The sequence below is a fragment of the Balaenoptera borealis genome (assembly GCF_965194805.1).
Source record: "Balaenoptera borealis genome assembly, chromosome: X".
Taxonomy (NCBI): Eukaryota; Metazoa; Chordata; class Mammalia; order Artiodactyla; family Balaenopteridae; genus Balaenoptera; species Balaenoptera borealis.
The window spans coordinates 120,582,637-120,603,321 of record NC_138881.1 but is presented as its reverse complement, the minus strand read 5'-3'; the positions used below and the strand labels follow the sequence as shown (position 1 = coordinate 120,603,321).

General features: G+C 36.4%; 1 pseudogene across 1 annotated transcript; it reads left to right on the top strand.

Moving 5' to 3' along the window:
- The first annotated feature begins 855 nt into the window (after positions 1-855).
- On the top strand, positions 856-20,256 carry LOC309620105 (peptidyl-prolyl cis-trans isomerase A pseudogene; annotated as a pseudogene). Its single transcript has one exon. The product of its transcript is annotated as a peptidyl-prolyl cis-trans isomerase A pseudogene (transcript).
- The last annotated feature ends 429 nt before the right edge of the window (positions 20,257-20,685 follow it).

The window sequence follows — 20,685 nt, the reverse complement described above, 5'->3', positions numbered from 1 at the left end:
TGCAGGAAACTGTAAGACACTAATGAAAGAAATTAAAGATGATACCAACAGATGGAGAGATATACTATGTTCTTGGATTGGAAGAATCAACATTGTGACAATGACTGTACTACCCAAAGCAATCTACAGATTCAATACAATCCCTGTCAAACTACCAATGGCATTTTTCACAGAAGTAGAACAAAAAAATTTCACAATTTGTATGGAAACCCAAAAGACCCCAAATAACCAAAGCAATCTTGAGAAAGAAAAACGGAGCTGGAGAATCAGGCTCCCTGACTTCAGACTATACTACAAAGCTACAGTAATCAAGACAGTATGGTACTCGCACAAAAACAGAAATATAGATCAATGGAACAGGATAGAAACCCCAGAGATAAACCTACGCACATATGGTCACCTTATCTTTGATAAAGGAGGCAAGAATATACAATGGAGAAAAGACAGCCTCTTCAATAAGTGGTGCTGGGAAAACTGGACAGCTACCTGTAAAAGAATGAAATTATGGGCTTCCCTGGTGGCGCAGTGGTTGAGAATCTGCCTGCTAATGCAGGGAACACGGGTCAAGCCCTGGTCTGGGAAGATCCCACATGCCGCGGAGCAACTGGGCCCGTGAGCCACAACTACTGAGCCTGAGCGTCTGGAGCCTGTGCCCTGCAACGGGAGGGGCCGTGATAGTGAAAGGCCCGCGCACCGCGATGAGGAGTGGCCCCCGCTTGCCACAACTAGAGAAAGCCCTCGCACAGAAATGAAGACCCAACACAGCCATAAATAAATTAATTAATTAAATAAATAAAGTAGCTATTAATTAAAAAAAAAAAAAAAGAATGAAATTATAACACTCCCTAACACCATACACAAAAATAAACTCAAAACGGATTAAAGACGTAAATATAAGACCAGACACTAGAATACTCTTAGAAGAAAACATAGGCAGAACACTCTATGACATAAATCACAGCAAGATCCTTTTTGACCCACCTCCTAGAGAAAGGGAAATAAAAACAAAAATAAACAAATGGGACCTAATGAAACTTAAAAGCTTTTGCACAGCAAAGGAAACCATAAACAAGACGAAAAGACAACCCTCAGAATGGGAGAAAATATTTGCAAATGAAGCAAGTGACAAAGGATTAACCTCCAGAATTTACAAGCAACTCATGCAGCTCAATATCAGAACAAACAACCCAATCCAAAAATGGGCAGAAGACCTAAATAGACATTTCTCCAAAGAAGATATACAGATGGCCAACAAACACATGAAAGGGTACTCAATATCACTAATCATTAGAGAAATGCAAATCAAAACTACAGTGAGGTATCACCTCACACTGGTCAGAATGGCCATCATCAAAAGATCTACAAACAATAAGTGCTGGAGATGGTGTGGAGAAAAGGAAACCCTCTTGCACTGTTGGTGGGAATGTAAATTGATACAGCCACTATGGAGAACAGTATGGAGGTTCCTTAAAAAACTACAGATAGAACTACCATATGACCCAGCAATCCCACTACTGGGCATATACCCTGAGAAAACCATAATTCAGAAAGAGTCAAGTACCACAATGTTCACTGCAGCACTATTTACAATAGCCAGGACATGGAAGCAACCTAAGTGTCCATCAACAGATGAATGGATAAAGAAGATGTGGCACATATATACAATGGAATATTACTCAGCCATAAAAAGGAACGAAACTGAGTTATTTGTATTGAGGTGGATGGACCTAGAGACTGTCATACACAGTGAAGTAAGTTAGAAAGAGAAAAACAAATACTGTATGCTAACACATATATATGGAATCTAAAAAAAGAAAAAAAATGAAAAAAGAAAATGGTCAGAAGAACCTAGGGGCAAGACGGGAATAAAGATGCAGACCTACTAGAGAATGGACTTGAGGATATGGGGAGGGGGAAGGGTAATCTGGGACAAAGTGAGAGAGTGGCATGGACATATATACACTACCAAACGTAAAATAGATAGCTAGTGGGAAGCAGCCTCATAGCACAGGGAGATCAGCTCCATGCTTTGTGACCACCTAGAGGGGTGGGATAGGGAGGGTGGGAGGGAGACGCAAGAGGGAGGAGATATGGGGATATATGTATATGTATAACTGATTCACTTTGTTATAAAGCAGAAACTGATACACCATTGTAAAGCAATTATACTCTAATAAAGATGTCAAAAGATGAATAGAAGTAACTTTACCCTGGAGAAACCCTACCTCAGCCATGTGATCAAGGTCATTAAAAGTCATAAGTCTTGTTGATAGTGTATAACCTAACCCCAGTCTAATTATAAGAAAAGCATCAGACAAATCCCAGTTTAAGGATGTTCTATAAAATACCTCACCAATACCTAAAAATGTTGACACCAAAACTACAAGGAAAGTCTGAAAAATTGTCACTGTCTTAGAGGAGCCTCAGGATACATGACAGCTAAATGTGATATGAGATCATTGATGGGATCCTGAAACAGAAAAAGGACATTATGTGAAAAGTTTTAAAAAATTGGAATAAGGTATGGACTTTAGTGAATAATTGGATACCAATATTGGTGGCTTGTTACCAAATTTATGATACTAATATAATATGTTAATAATAGGGGAAACTGGGTGCAGTGTATACAGGAAGTCTGTACTGTCTTTGCAATTTTTCGGTAATTAAAATTTTTCTGCAATTAACTTTTGCAATTTTCCTGCAATTAATTAAAATTAAAGATAACATTTATTCTAAAAATTCAGTAAATGTCTGCCAAAACACATTAAGAATGAACAACAAAAGACTGTCACAGATCTTTCAGATGTTAATAAGGGAATGTCATGAACAACTTTATGGTAATACACTTAATATTTAGATACAATATATAAATTTCTGGAAAACTATAATTTACCAAAAATTACCCAGAAGCAATTTAAAACTGAATAGTTCTTTAATGATTAAAGCATTTGCATTAGTAATGAAAATCTTCCTACATTGAAAGCTGCAGGTACAAAGAGCTTCACTAGTAGTTCTACCAAACGTTCAAGACAGCAATAATTCCAGCATTACCCTAACTATTATTCCCAATAATTGAATAAGAAGGTACAGTTTGCAACTCATTCTGTGAGTCTAACAACAGCTTGTTAAAAACTCTAACAAGAGTTGTATAAGAAAGGAAAATTACTTGTGAATCTCATTCGAAAGTATATGTGCAAAAATCCTCACAAAATATCAGCAACAGAAAAAAAGGATAATATATCATTAGACTGTGGAGTTATCTCAGAAATGCTGGTTCTGTTTTGCTTTAAAATTTTAATTAATGTAGTGTACCATATTACCATATTAAAACAGGAGAATCATACGATCATCGAAATAGGTGGAGTTAAATCACTTGATATAATTAATAACATAGTCATAATAGAAAGACTTGGCTAGATTTCTATAAGAAAACTTCCTTTAAGGGAATTCCCTGGCAGTCCAGCGGTTAGGACTCTGTGCTTTCACTGCTGAGGGCCTGGGTTCAATCCTTGGTTGGGGAACTAAGATCCCACAAGCCGCACAGTGTGACAAAAAAATAAAAAATTTAAACTTTCTTTACTGGAAAACTGACGGTTACAAAAGATACTTAATGGTGACACACTGAGTAATTTCCATTGAAATGTGGAACAACACAAGGAGGCCCACTACCGCCACTTCACTTTAATATTTGTACTGAAGTCCTATCCAGCATGGTCAAGTTATATTCATCACAAAGGGGGCAGGGGAAGATGACATTTTATATATATATATGCACATTATATATATAATTATGCACATAAAAATACAAAATAATATAGAGATAAATTATTAGAATTGTTAAGTTTAGCAAGTTCTCCATAAAAAAACACATAAAAGAGAATGTTATTTCTATGTACCATCAACAACAGATAGAAAGTGACATTTAAAAAGATAACATCTGGGACTTCCCTGGTGGCGCAGTGGTTAAGAATCCGCCTGCCAATGCAGGGGACATGGGTTCGAGCCCTGCTCCGGGAAGACCCCACATGCTGTGGAGCAACTAAGCCCATGCGCCACAGCTACTGAGCCTGTGCTCTAGAACCTGCGAGCCACAACTACTGAGCCCACGTGCCACAACTATTGAAGCCCGTGTGCCTAGAGCCCATGCTCTGCAACAAGAGAAGCCACCGCTATGAGAAGCCTGTGCACCGCATAGAAGAGTAGCCGCAACTAGAGAAAGCCCACGTGCAACAATGAAGACCCAATGCAGACAAAAATTAAATTAAATTTAAAAAATAATTATAAAATTATAGCAATTAAGGCAGTGTGATATTGGTATAGGGACAGTAAAATGGACAGAACAGGAGAAGGCAGAAATAGAGTTGCTATAATGGTTCGGGTCACCAATTTCCAATGTGGTGAGGGGGGTTTTTCCATACCAACAATTCTTGGGACACCAGCTGGGTGTCCTACAAGTTATCTCAATTCTGACACTATCTACCTGGAGACAGCATCACATTCCACAGGTTAAGGGCTCAGTTCTACAGGACTGCTCCTGACCCCAACTTCAGAGGCCAGTCTCAAGTCCAAGTTATCACCTGTTCTTCTGACCAACGGGCTATAAATCAAAGGTTCCCACAATCCCCTCTTTGGGCTTGATTAACTTGCTACATCAGCTCACAGAACTCAGAGAAACATTTTACTTACTGGATCACCGGTTGGTTATAAAAGGACATGACTCAGGAACAGCAGGATGGAAGAGATGTATAGGCAAGTCATGTGGGAAGGGGCGCAGAGCTTCCAAGCCCTCTCAAGGCACACCACTCTCCCCAAATCTCCACGTTTGCCAACCCAGAATCTTTCCAAACTCCGTCCTTTTGGGGTTTTATGGAGGTTTCATTACACAGGCTTGATTGATTCAATCATTGACCATTGGCAAACTGAATTCAATCTTCAGCCCCTCGGCCCTCCCCAGAGGTGGGGGAGGTTAGTGGAAGTTCCAACCCTCTAATCACGTGGTTGGCTCTCCTGGCAATCAGCCCCCACCCGTAGGTTTCTTAAGTGCTTTCCAAAAGTCACCTCATTAACATAACAAGACACCATTATAGCTCTCAACGCTTAGGAAATTCCAAGTGTTTTAGGAGCTCTGAGCCAGAAACAGGACAAAGACCAAATACATACTTCTCATTATAAATCATAATATCACATAGAACCTTCCGTAAATGGATATTTGATTTTTGACAAAAGTAGCACTGCAGAGGAGTGGGGAAATGTCAGGGGTTTTTTTCTTAAATGGTGCTGAGACAATTGGGTATACACAGGGGAAAAAATGAAAAAAAAAGAAATTTAACCCTGACTTCACCACACACACATACATCAATATACACAATCCCTCCTCATTCTTTACAGATTTGGTACTTGTGGATTCATTTGCTCACTAAAATTTCTTTGTAATCCCAAAATCAATACTTACAGTGTTTTTGTGGTCATTTGTGATCATGCACTGAGTGGTGAATTTGAGTCTTTCAACACAGACATTGCCAGCTGAGGTCGAATAAGGCAATGCTCTGCCTTGTTTCAGCTCTCATACTGTAAACAAGTGTTCTTTTCAAGGTCTATTTAGCACCACATTTCTTGCATTTTTTTTTCCCGCTTGTTTTTGGTGATTTTGCTGTTTAAAATGGCCTCCAAACACAGCACTGGAGTACTGTCCAAGTGTTCCTAAGCAGGCTATGATTTGCTTTATGAGTATTAATAAACTTTGTTCAGGCATGAGTTACAGTGCTGTTGGCCATGAGTTTGTCAACCTAAATAAACCTAGGAGGCAATAATCAAGTAGAAAGCAGTTATTTGTGTCGACTTAGAAAATACACAACGTGAGAGTTGCGAGTTAAGTTTTATTTGGGGCAAAATGAGGACTGGAGCCCGGGAGACGGCATCCCAGATAGCTCTGAGAAACTGCTCCAAAGAGGCAGGGCGGAAGGCCAGTATACATGTGATTTTGGTGAAGGGGGAATACATGCAATCAAGCACATATTTTTTACAGAAGGTTTCGGCTCATCTCGTGCAGGTTACTGCTAGTCACGAGGAGCAGTCGTCACCATGAAGGTTTTTAGTGCTTTTCTAGATATGAGAAGATACAAGAATTGGGCTCATAAAATTGGCCCCTGAAAATATCTAACTATCTGAAGACCTGTTCTGCCAGTTTTTCCCAGAGCACAGAGTGCCTCATTTCTGCTCGCCACCCTGAACTGATTTCAGGGGTGTTGAAAATCAGCAGCTGCAGCAGCACCTGATTTAATCCTTGTAGCGATAGATGGCAAGTGCCAATGGTGAGTGCCAATTCGTAGTTGACATTTGAGATCAACGAAGTGCAACTGGGGCACACAGATTCGGGTTGATACCCGAAGTGTCTCACTAGGGAGTAAAGGTTAGGAGCTTTTAAAGGCAAAGAAGGGGGGTTTGCATTACAAGGAATTTTAATTGGAATTAGAGGCATAAGGGAGGTAAAGTTTGTTACTGTGACAAGTTGCAGGTGTTCTTGCCGACTCCCAGTCCTTGGTTTGTAGTTTGACCCAGTTCAAAAGTTCATGGTTCTGAAACCGTGCAACACAAATTGGGACTTGAACCCACACGCTGGGACTCGAACCCAGCCAGAACCCAGATTGGGGTTCCACCCAGTTGGGACATGCATAAAGTCCACCTTGGCAATGGCCTCCCAGCTCTATTCTAAGACCCCTTGACATAAGTGACTCCATTTTATTTCACATTTCACAAGCTCGAAGTTAATGAGTCAACAATTTGGTATATCCAGAAAAAGGAAGAGGAAATTTGTCCATCTGTACATCAGGCAGCTCTGGAAAGTGCCAAAGTCACAGCTATAGTGTGTGATGACGCTATGGAAAAGATGGAAGAGTGGCTAAGTCTGTGGATTTATAAGATGATAACCAATTAATAACAGCATAGTGGGCCTCATTGTTGTGAGGCTGAAAGCCAAAGAAATTTACAGTCAGATTACTCAGGGTTAGGAAAATATTAAACCCTCTTGACTAATCCTGGCTGATTGGCTTGCTTGTTTCAAAAGGCAATATGGTGTGAAAAACGTTAAACTTGTAGGTGAGGCAGGTTCTGCAGGTCAGGAGGCTGTGGAAGAATTTTTAAAGTATCCACTAAGTGTTGTACAGGAAAAGAGTAATGGGAAGAGAAGATTTACAATGCTGATGAGACTGGCTTGTTTTAAAAGGACATTGGCAAAGAGCCTGTACAACACAAATGACACTTCAGTTGGTGAAAATGTCACCAGAGACCCATAGGAACCTAATCCTGTATTTTTCCTAAGAGCATAGCTCATCATTTGCTAATTCAGTGTTTATGGTGACTTTGTAGAACATAACTATTGTGAATAATGAGAATCAGGTATATATATTTATATATAATCTTACAAATCAATAAGGTAAAGACAAAGACCTCTACAGAAAAATGAACAAAAGATTTGAACAGTTCCTTCAAAACAGAGTAATTCCACATGTCCAAAAATCATTTGAAATGGTACTCAACCTTATTAGTAATCAGGAAAATATAAATTAAAACCACAGTACTAGAGGCCTTGCAGACGCCGCCGTCCTGAGCCTCCCGCGCTGCGCTCCTTGGTCAACTCCATCGTGTTCTTCGACATCGCCATCCAGGGAGAGTCCTTGGGCTGCATCTCCTTCGAGCTGTTTGCAAATTCTAAAGACAGCAGAAAACTTTCACGCTCTGAGCACTAGGAAGAAAGGATTTGGTTACAAAGGTCCCTGCTTTCACAGAATAATTCTGGGATTTATGTGCCAGGGTGGTGACTTCACACGCCATAATGGCACTGGTGGCAAGTCCATCTATGGGGAGAAATTTCATGATGAGAATTTCATCCTGAAGCGTATGGGTCCTGGCATCTTGTCCATGGCAAATGCTGGCCCCAACACAAACGGTTCCCAGGTTTTCATCTGCACTGCCAAGACTGAGTGGTTGGATGGCAAGCGTGTGGTCTTTGGCAAGGTGAAAGAGGGCAAGAATATTGTGGAAGCCATGTGCTTTGGGTTCAGGAATGGCAAGACCAGCAAGAAGATCACCATTGCTGACTGTGGACAAATCTTATAAATCTGAATTGTGTTTTATCTTAACCACCAGACATTCCTTCTGTAGCTCAGGAGAGCACCCCTTCACCCCCATCTGCTCGAAATATCCTATAATTTTTGTGTTCTCACTGCAGTTCTTTCGGTTCCATATTTTCCTTATCCCCTTCCAAGTTTAGCTGGATTGCAAAGTTGTTTATGATTATGAAATAAAAACTAAAAAACAACAACAAAAAACCCGACAGTACAAGATCATTACCCACATTCCAGACTGGCAAATTTTTACACTCTGATAATATCCAGTGGTGAAAAACATATAATTCTAATACTCTATCGGTGGAAGTGTGCAATTAATATAACCACTTTGGAAAACAGTTAGGAATTATTTAATAAAATTGAAGACACACGTACTCCGTAGCCCAGCAATTCCACTCTTGAGTAAATACCATAGAAAAGTGCTTGTATATATGCATCAGTTTTCTTAGTAAGTATGGAAAATGTTAGAGCTCAGCGCGGGCTCCAGAGAATGGTAATGTGCTCTAGTCTAGAAGTAACTGAGATCTTTTTACCAGATTTGCTCTATTTTTAAAAGCATAACAATTTTCATTTTCTTAGCTTAAGATTCCATTTAAAATATTTTAAGTGTATTAGCATATGAAAATCTACAGAAAGCTAAAGACGCATTCCCCTGCTGTTGTTATGTTAATGGACATGTCATATCTTCTCTCACAATAACAGAAATCCAAAAATGAGCAGTCATTGTTTCAGGTGCTCAACAATGAATTAAAGGACTAAGGCTCTTTGTGTTTCACCATCATTACTGTAGGGGAGTAAAACTTGCCACCCTGAAATGTCTCTTTGGCATGAGGATTATTTGGAGCTGAAAACAATCAAGGCCCAAAAGACTCAGGAAGAACCTTTGACCTTCCCCCTAAGTGCCTAAAAGAATGTAGATTAAAAAAAAAAAAAAAAAAAGAATGTAGATAGAGGACCTGTTCCAGGAAGGGAGCTATCCCTAAAGATAACTACAATTACGAACTAGGTGTGTGGACAGGGACGGACTTAGCTAAGTCTGTTGGTTAAAATTCCTTTCTGTGTCCCAATGTCTCTGCCTGGCCCAGCAAACATTTATTTACCGAACATTTGCTTTCCCATCTCCATGTCAATTGCCTTTCTCCCCTTTGAAATCCCAAACAACTAACTACATCAACATCCTCTTTTGTTTTTAGCTGAGGATGGTATATAAGGTGAGGGTTTCAGCCATTTTGGTGAGTTACTCAGTGTTCCTGGGTCTCTTCCATGTATACATGTTACTAAACTTTGTTTAATTTCCTCCTGCTAATCTGTCTCACGTCAATTTAGACTAGCCAGAAGAACCTAGAAGGGTAGAGGAAAATTTCTTCCTCCCCAGCATTACCATGTGATTGTACGATGGTTCCTGTACTTCCAGGCCTCACATCTGTGTGTTACAGGCAAAGAGGGTAAAGGAATGAGGCTAAACACATGTTATCTGTCCTTCTTTTCATCAGTAATCAAAATTATTTCTCAGAACACTACTTAGATTTTTCTTTCTTTCATCTTTTTGGCAAGAACTATGCCACAAGGTCAGCCTTGGTTGGGGGGGAGACTGGAAAACAAGAATTCATCTTTCCAGCCTCTGGAGTAGAAGAATGTAAAAGAGAAATGCTTAAGGAATGAACACTGTATGAGCCAATACAATGCCAGGTACACTCACCTTACCTACCCCAAAGGGTTGTTATGAGGATCAATTGTGCAGTCAGATTTGAAAATCTTTAGACTTTACAAAGTGCTAAACACATGTAAGGAATTATTATGCTCATCTTTTGGAACTAAGTATCATTTGGTACGTTAGTGAACACACATTATGATTCAATGATTAATTACTGAGAAAAAGAACTTCAATGCAAATATTATACTAGATGATTTAAATCTATCTATTTTTATCTATTTTAAACATCAGCTAGCAACTGCTAGCTTGGGACTTTGCTCAGGATAGGATATTTCTACTTAATGAACCAATGTGAAAAATTCCTTTCTTTTCTAGGAGATGAATCTGGAAAGCTTGTCATATTGTTTGTCTCTGACTAAAGTTTCTACTGCAGATAGATGGAAGGCAAAGAGAAAATATTCCCTATAGTAATAGGCAAGGGAAAACTGATATTGATTTTTAAGATAAATTCAGAGTAACTCTCACAGGCTCTGGGTGTATCTAGGTCACTGGAAGAAAAAAAGGACTGTAGCATTTTGCTGACAGATAGGAGAAATATAGTTATTTCTTACACATGGTTATTAAATGGATTCAGAACTTTTTATTATTATACCAAGATTATTTCAACCAAGTAGGAACTACATACATATATGAACAGAATGCAAGAAAATAATTTTGACAATACTATGCATTTAGATCAGTTTTGAATAAGGAACTCGTGGTTAAATTAACTTTAAAATCCCAAATAAAATGACTTACAAATTCCAATCATTTCAAAGTGGCAGCTACTTCACACATGATTATGTGGTCCAAACAGAATACAGTGACTTAGTCAGTGGTTATTTCTCTCTCATCCAACTCCAAAATCATTCAAGGTACCACAGGGCCATTCTAGGCGTTTTCAGAATTACTAGCCTTAAGTATTGACTGAAGTGGTAATTTAGCAATCTCAACAAATGAATCCAACGGACTAGAAAGAAGAATATCTTCATTAGCTAGGAGTAAATAATAAAGTTAACAATAACATCTTTAACTACTTAATCAGTCAACAAAGATATATTAAGCACCTAATACGTGGCAAGCTCTACACTAGGCACTAGGGATACAATGGTGAACGAAAAGACATATCTGCCATGTCCTCTTATGCTACATACAGTGGAGGGTAAAAGACAAATGTTAAGCGTACACTTAAATGATATTGTTCTTAAGTGCTTAACACAATTCCTAGCATATAGTACTCATTCAATAAATGTGTACAACTACTATTGATGATATAAAAACAAACAAATAAATAGTGCTATGAAAGCATAAAGTAGGAGGACTAAATCTATTCTGGAGAGGTCAGAAAATGCTAGATCTGATATTTAAAGCAAGTTCTGAAGGGTGAGTAGGTATTAACTCAGCAAAAAGAAGGCATACACCTTATTCGTTTCTAAAATGAACACTATATGCAGATTGCTCTATTCTCTGATCCCTAAAAATTTCTTACAATTACACGCTGATAACTTTGCTCAAGTCAATATCCCCTATTAAATGCTTTCCCTCCACTTTTTCACCAGTTCTGATCTCATTTCTTTTTCAAAGCCTAAATCTGTGGAATTACTCTGCAAAATTATGCCTTATTCCAACAGTGATATTTGGTCTTAATCATTAGTTATCTAGGAGCTAAGATATTTGGAATGTATCAATAGATGTGGTACTTTATTAAATAAGTCTTAAGTGTGTACAACTGGACTGTAAAAAGAAAGCCAGAAAAGGACAGAAATAAATATTTGGAGACACACTGGTGAGGAATTTTCCAAAATTAGTGACAGCAAACCAGAGACAGAAGAACCTCAGAGAATAAAAACACACACACAAACCTCAAACAAACATAAGCATATCATACTCAAAAACAAGGACAACTTCCTATTTCAGCTCCAACATGTAGAGAGCTTGGAAATCATCATTGCCATACATACAAGAAAAAAACTGAACAAACTGAAAACTAGTGACTTTCCTTGGAACCATTAAAGAATAAAAGTTGTAGGGCAAACTGCTATCCCAAAATCTGGAGAGAAAGGTGAATACAAAGAAGAGTTGAGATCAATTTACTTGGATTAGATGCCAGTAGAGTCATAAAGTGATAAGAACACTTAAACCATAACTTTGGGAAATCACTGGAAGCACTGTGTAGACTAGTTTGAGAGCGAGGAATCCTTAGGGACTGCAGTCTTAGGGAGGCGTCCACACTTGTGAGTTTTACCTCCAGGGGTTCCACCAAGTTCTCATGTTAAAAAGCCAAGAAAAATTCTTTCATGTCTATAACAAGGGTCGGGGCAGTAACCAAGACCCGACTCTATGTTGTTTACAAGAAACTCACTCTAAAGACACAGGTTAAAAGTAAATATATGGAAAAAATATACCATGCAAACATTAAGCAAAAGGAAGACGAAGTAGCTATATTAATTTTAAATGATGCTGACTTTGGAACAATAAAAATTATCAGGGATAAAGAGGATCATAATCATAAAAATGTCAACTCTCCAGGGAAACAAAAAGATGTGTGTGTACCTTAACAACAGAGCGTTAAAATCTGGGAGACAAAAACTGCAAGGAGAAATAGAGAAATCAACTATTATACTTCAACATCTGTCTTTCAGTAAAAATATAGTTAACCTGAACAGCACTATCAATCAAACTGATCTAATTGACTTTTATAGAATACTCTATCCAGCAACTACAGAATACGTGTTCTTCCCAAACTCACACAGAACATTCGCCAAGACAGACCACATCCTGGGCCATAAAACATACCTTACCAAATTTAGCCTGCTGTATAGCACAGGGAACTCTTCTCAATACTCTGTAATGGCCTATATGGGAAAAGAATCTAAAAAGAGTGGATATATGTATATGTATAAGATTCACTTTGTTGTACACCTGAAACTAACACAACATTTAAAATCAACTATACTCCAAGAAAAATTTTAAAAAACCTTACTTTACCAAATTGAATAGGAATTATGCAAATTATGTTCTCAGACAACAGTAGAATTAAACTAGAAATCAATAACAGAAAAATACTTGGAAAAGTCCCAAATATTTGGAAATTAACCAACACACTACTAAATGACATATGGGCCAAAGAAAAAGTCTCAAGAGAAATTTTAAAATATTTTGAACTAAATGAATATGAAAATACAACCTATCAAAATTTGTGAGATACGGGGAAAGCAGTGCTTACAAGGATGTTTATAGTCTTCAATGCATATATTAGAGAAAAACAAAGATCTGCAATCTATAACTTATGCTTGCATCATAGAAAACTAGAGAGAGAAGAGCAATTTAAACCTAAAGCAAGTATAAGAAAGGAAATAATAAAAATTAGAATAGAAGTAAATGAAACTGGAGACAGCAAAATAACAGAGAAAATCAAATAAATCAAAAGCTGGTTCTTTGAAAAGTTCAATAAAATTGATAAACATCTTCCATGCTCACCAAGAAGAAAGAAAGGGGATGCAAAACACCAATATCAGAAATGAAAAGGGGTACAGCAGAGATTGGCACAACGTTGTAAATCAACTCTACTTCAATTTAAAAAGTTAAAAACAAAAATAAAAAAACCCAAAAACAATAAATAAATAAATAAAATTGATGCAAAGAGAGAAAGTTAAAAAAAAAAAAAAAGAAGAAATGAAAAGGGGGCCATAGCTATTGATCCCAATGAACATACATAGAACTTTCAATTATGATGATGGGGAGTCTGTCTTGGTTTAATTATACAATGCTTTGGACACATAAAAGGATGGAGAGAAACAAAGAAAGATGAAGGTAACAGTTCTGTTTTATAGTAGTACTAATCAACTGGAATAATGAGTACAAAAACCCATTGAAAATAGGGATAATAATAAAGTACCAAAGAATATTTATTAAGAAAAGTTCAGGAAAAGTATTAAGTAAAATGCAAAAACTTACACTGAAAATAATTAACTCATTTAACAAACATCTATTGAGTACTTACTATATGTCTGACACCATTAGAATTTCTTGGGTTATAGCAGAGAACAAAACACTCAAATACCTCTGCCTCCATGGACTTTACATTACATTGAAGAAGAGAGGTAATAAACTGTAAACATATATAATAAGAAAATTTTATATTAGAATTTGATGACTGCTATGGAAAATTGAAATATGGAGAAAGATAAAAGAGTAGGGATATGGCTACAAGTTTTAATACAACACAGGGTGGTCAGAGTCAGCCTCGTTGTGAGGTTGAGAGCTTAGCAAAAAAATAGAAGGAGGTCTTGAGGCATAAAGTAATACAGATATCTGGGGGATGATCTTTCATGGCAGAGGAAACATGGCACAGGCATTCTAGGAAAATCAAGTTCAATGTGGCTGAAGAAGAGTGAGAGAAATAAGAGGTTAGGTCATATAGTCAACAGGGGATCAGATCAAATAGGTCTTTGTAAGACCTTGTGGGATTTTTTACTTTACTTTGATTGAAAAGAAAAGCCATTAAAGAATTTTGGAGAAGAGGATTAATACAATATAGTTTTAAAGGGATTATTCTGGCTACTGTGTTGATCACAGACTATACAGAGGCAAGGGTAAGATGCAGAGAGTCCTGTTAGAAGGCAATTTCCAAGATTTTGGCCTGAGCAACTAGAAGGATGGAGTTGCTAACAACTGAGATGGAGTAAGCTCTGGGTGAAGCAGGTTCATAAGGGAAATACTAGGAGTTCAAATTGCAATGTGCTGAATTAAAGAAGCTTATTAGATATCCAAGTGGAGACGTAAACAGTTGATATACTATTATAGTTTAGAGTTGGAGAAAGTAGACTGAGGTATGTAAATTTGGGAGTTGTCAGCCATAGATGGTATTTTAGAGCTATGCTTCTACATGAGATAATCAAGGAAGAGAGAGGAGAGATGAGGACCAAGACCTCAACATATTCAAAATTTAGAAGACAGAGAGAAGAGGAAGAACTAACAAAAGAGACATAAAGAATGACCAATAAGGTAGGAGTAAAACCAAGAGAGTGAAATGGAATGCCCAAGGATTGAATCCAGGAGTATATACATATTTAACTTTCTTTATGAGAAGATTTACTGTTGTAAAAATGTTCATTTTTCCCCCAAATGCATTACAGTTTTAAGGCAAGAAAACAGGGAGAGACTAAAAATCCCAGCATTATGTTTTCCCCCAGATTTTTATTTTGAAAAATTTTTTAAATACTCCAATGAATACTTGTATAACTTAATCTAGACTCACCAATTGTTACATCATACCATATTTTCTCTTTTTGCTGACCCATTTGAAAATAAATTACATACATCTTGACATTTCACCACTAAATACTTCAGCCTGTAATTTCTAATAATGAGAATACTTTCTTACATACGGTAAGAAAGTTACTGTAAATTCAACATCATCTAATATCCAGTTTAGATTTGTATTTCCTCAATTATCTTCAGAATTTTCATTTATAGGTATTTAATTTTCAATCCAAGATCAAATCTAGGGTCATATTTTGTCTTTGATTATTATGTCTCTTTAGCTTCTTAATCTAGACTAGTGTTCCTGACTTTATTTCTCCTATGATAGTGATAATTTTGAAGAACCCAGGTCTGTTGTCCTTTAGAATGTCTCATGTTCTCAATTGTCTGTTTCTACATTATTAGATTCAGGTTAAACATTTTGACAAGGACTTTATATGATTTCCTATATTTCTTATATCGCATCAGGAGACATATAATGTCAAATGTCCCATATTGGTGGTAATAATTTTGAATACTGGATTAGAAGAGTGACTACCAATTCTCTCCATTTTAATAGTATCTTTGTTTCTTTGTAATTAATAAGTAATCTTTGGGGCAATATTCAAGGCTATGTGAATATCTCATTGCTCAATAACCTTTCACACAATTGGAATCTTTTGAATATATTTGATTGAATCATATATTACATTGGGAATTGCACAATGGCAATTAAAAAATTCTATCATCATTTCTTATGCAATTATTAGTTGGCATTGGTACAAAGGAGATTTCCCTTTTGTCCTTCTCTCACTTTTTTTTAAGGTAGACTCATGTTTTCTTTTAATCCATATATTATAATCCATTGTAATAATTATTCTTTTTTGAAGTCAGTAGAATATAATCGGCATGCATTGTTAGAGCTCATGCAAAAAAGAGGTAAAACTGAGATAAATTCCAAAAAAAAGAACAATAAAGCCATTACTAACACCACTGAAAGATCAAACTTTTATTTAGCATGAGATAAAACACCTAACAGATATATAAAAAGACAAAATATGTGGCTCAGAGTCTTTGGAGAAAATTTTACATTTGAGGAAAAATTAATATATATATAAATGCAATGTATACTGCAGAGACAAAAATTTCATCTAGAGAAATAAACATAAGATTTTGAGATTAAATTAATTTGCAAAACAATACACAAACACACACAATGATCTTGTTATTACACAGAGAATGAACAACAAAATTTCTATGTACTGAAGTGAGAATAAATTACATTCATGTGTGTATATATTTGCACAGCTGTGCACTGATTTGTTTGAGCATGGAGAAGGATATCCCAGGATATGTACCAGGCTATTGACATTGAGTAGTACCCTTGGGTGAATATAGTGGGTTGTAATAATGGGAAAGTTTTGACCAGAAGCAGAATAATGGAGGAACATCATTACTTATCTGTATTTATTTTTGCGGTTTCTCTAGCAACGATGACCATATATTCCTATTGAAATAACAATGTTAAATAAGAAAATATATCTTAAAAGACGAAAAATATTGGATTATCACTTTTTCACTTTTTGTGATCTTACAAAAGGTATTTAACTTTTCCTCTTCAGGTGTCCTTTTATGTAAGCAAAAGAAAAAATGTATTACTAATAAAAAGAGCAATAGCAGCCTCCATTTATTTATTACTTATGAGGACTCAGCTACTATGTTTCATGCAGTTATATGGATTGCCTAATTTTATTTACCGCACAATAATAATAATAGAAACTACTATTACTATATTAAAGGGTTGTTGAAAAGATAAATGCTCACATATATGTGTATTTTAAATTTAATTTAATTTATTTTTTTATACAGCAGGTTCTTATTAGTTATCCATTTTATACATATTAGTGTATACATGTCAATCCCAATCTCCCAATTCATCACACCACCACCCCCCACATATATGTGTTTTAATCATGTAAGCTGATAATCAGTATATAAGTTAAGGGGTTATAAGTATCATGAAAATGCTTTACAGCATAACAATACATGATAATATGCTGTATGCTTATGTAAGGCCTACATATTTACTACATAAGAAGATAATGTTAGAAACCATCCTACTAACCTGTTGCCTTTACCTTTTGCTACAAAATTCCTTTTATTCTGCCATAATGAAGGATCACTAGTGAGTTTAGGTTTTATGAGTAGGCACTATAGTGCACACTAAGTACATTACCTGAGAACCTATATCATGGTTGAGACATAAAACACAGTTATATAAGAAAGGGATTGTCTGGGTGGAGAAGAGGGAATCAGTGCCAGAAGTATATCTGCTGTCACATTTGTTCTGTATGACCAAATATAGCATAAACTGAATACAATTCATTGAAATGTGAATTGTTTCCAATACTACAAAGCTTCAAACACATTGATGATATTATAATTATCTACCTAGAAAAATCTAAAGAATCATTAGGAAAACTGATAAGTTACAAAGTAGTTCAGAAAAGTGTATAGACAGAAAACAGGTATACAAACATTTAACAGAATCTTTATATACTAGTAATAATCTTTCGTAAAAGGCAATAGAATTAAGAAGCCATTTACAATAGAAAGAAAAAGCAAAATACTCAGAAATAGGTTTATCATGAATGGTTAAAACCTATGTAAATTTAGATGGAAAAACAATCATTTTCTTGGAAAGGATGAATCTAGGTGAGACTGGGGTAATTTCTACATAATTAGTTTGATATTTAATTAATTTATATTAATACATAAGTTAAAATTCCAGTGTGGCTTTATTGATTATTTGAAAAAAGTTGCTTGATAAAATATTACCTGCATGAATATGGATAAGGTTAATCAAGATAAACCACCGAAAACAAAAAGAACGAAAATCTCTGACATATCAGGTAGGAAGTTGTATGGCAAAACTGCAGTGAATAAAAAGAGGCAGATCTGGCTTGAAATTCAGAGAGAGAGAGAGAGAGAGAGATCACTGAGAGAACATGAATGCATTAAATACTACTGAATGAAATTCACCAGGCAGGTTAGCACCGATTACGGAAGAAGTATAGTATGAAAGATACGTACCTGTGGGGATTGAGGATTATTATTTTTTTATAAGTTTGCATATTTTTGTGAGAAAAGATTACACTTGTTATTTATAATAGCAACATAAACATACGTGTATGTAAGCATATATGATGTATTTGTGTATGCATGTGTGTTAACCTTGGAGCAGACACTGAATGTAGGACTTTAAAGCAGTCATTTAACCCCCACAAGCCACACTTGTGCCTTCTGTAAAAATCCAGTAATTGCTCTTGAAATTAAATAAGAAAAAAAATATTAAGTTTTACTTAATGGTTACATATCAAGCAGGGGCTTAGTAACTACATTTAGGTGTTATATAATATATATCACTTAGAAAATCCAAGCAAACGACTAAAAGATGAGGTCTACCGGATAAATACCTCAGTAAGAAAGGCAGAGAGCAGAAAAAAATTAATGGCATCCCAAAGGCACAAGTATGCACGTCTGAGAAGGAGAGGAGGAACTACGGAGACACAGAGAATGATCACGTTTCTGGTAAAAATTCAGCTCCACGTGCCAGGCTTAACCTCTTTGGGTTTCTGTTGGTTTGCGAACTGGTCCCCTTACATGGAGGGCAAGGAGAGAGGGAAGGAAGAGGTAGGCTGCCCCAGATTGGCAGGCGGCAATTTACTGAGTCAGGGAATTTACATACAAGGCTTGTCTCCCAGGGCTGCACCCCCACTTGCTTGAATCTTAAAAGTCCATATAGAGGCCTTAACGGGGTTCAGTCATATATTCAGTCCAGATGGTCTCAGCAACATCTCGCTCTCTCGAGGCTGTGTCCTTGGAACAGCTCCCACTGTGGGAACAGTGAGCAGAAAGTATCTTCCAAGGGTGGGGAGGGGAGCGGAACCTCTGATTGCTCTGAACCAGCTCACAGGTCAACCAGCAGTCACATCCTTCTCCAGGAGCTCCCCCAACAGTTTCCTTCTTCCAGATCTTGTTTCTATAATACCTCCCTGCCTTGTTAGATGATGTTTTTGTTGGTTTGTTTTGTTCAATTTTGGTTTCGTTTGGTAATATTAGTGGTGCTCTTTGAGAAGAGTGGCACAAATTTCCTAGTCTGCAATTATTCCAAAGGAAAGTCCATACATAGAGTTTCAGATGGATTATGCTCACTTCATTTTCACAACAAAGTTATATTCTAGAAACGTACTAATTCCCTATTAAATATTTTATAATGACTGTATACAGCACAAAATGAACCAAATATTTTGATGCTTTCATTGTAAAGCAAACCAACAAACAAAAAATTCTTTTGGCTGTGTAAATAGGTATAATGTCTATGTACAAATAAACGTGAGTGGGTTTTTTTGAGCATGGAGTAGGTTGTGGAAGGGTATGTATGAGAATGCTTGCCATAAGAACATTGGGGTGCAAACTGCAATCAGAAGGGTAATGAGGGACATCAATAATTTCTCTGAACCTAGTTTTCTACTGTGTCTCTAGCAATAATAACCAGATATCTTGAAAATAAATAAGTGTAAGAGAAAAAGACATGTTTAATAAACATCTTAGGAGAATTACTTTTTTCCAGCATCACTGAGATTTAATTACAAATAAAAATTTATATATTTAAGGTGTACAAAGTGATGCTTTGATATATGTATATATTATGCAATGACTACCACAATCAACCTAATTAACATATCACCTCACATAATTACCATTTTTTTCTGTGAGAACAATTAAAATCTACTCTCTTAGCAAATTTCAAGTTTACAATATAGTATTAAGTATAGTCACCATGCTGTACATTATATCTTCAGAATTTATTCATCCTGCACAACTGGAACTTTGTATATTGGTAATTCCCTGGTGGTCTAGTGGTTAAGACTCTGTGCTTCTACTGCAGGGGGCACGTGTTCCATCGCTGGTCCTGGTCGGGAAACTGAGCTCCTGTATGCCACGTGGTGCAGCCAAAAAAAAAAACCAAAAACAAAAACGCAAAAAGATGTTCAACATCATTAGCCATGAGGGAAATGCAAATTAAGACTGCAATAAGACACCATTGCATACTATTGGAACAGCTAAATTAAAAAACAGTGATGATACCAAATGTTGGCAAGGATGCAGAGAAACTGGATCGCTCACATATTGCTGGAAAAGTTTGGTAGATAATTTAAAAACTAAATATACACTTACCACATGACTCTGCAATCTTCCTCTTCAACATTTATCCCACAGAAATAAAAATTTGTCTACAAAAGCTGTTGTACACGAATGTTCATAGCAGCTCCATTTTTAATAATCAAAAAGTGGAAATAACACAAATGTCCTTCAATGAGTGAATGGTTAAACAAACTGTGGTACATATATACCATGGAGTGTTACTCAGCATTACAAATGAATGAACTATTAATACTCACACAAGTTAGATGGAGCTTAAGGTTATTACACTGGGTAAAAAAAAAATAGAACCTCAAAATATTACATATTTATGATTTCATTTATATAACATTATCTAAATGAAAAAAATGTAGAGATGGAAAACAGATTCCCAGGGTTTAGGCATGGAGGTGGATG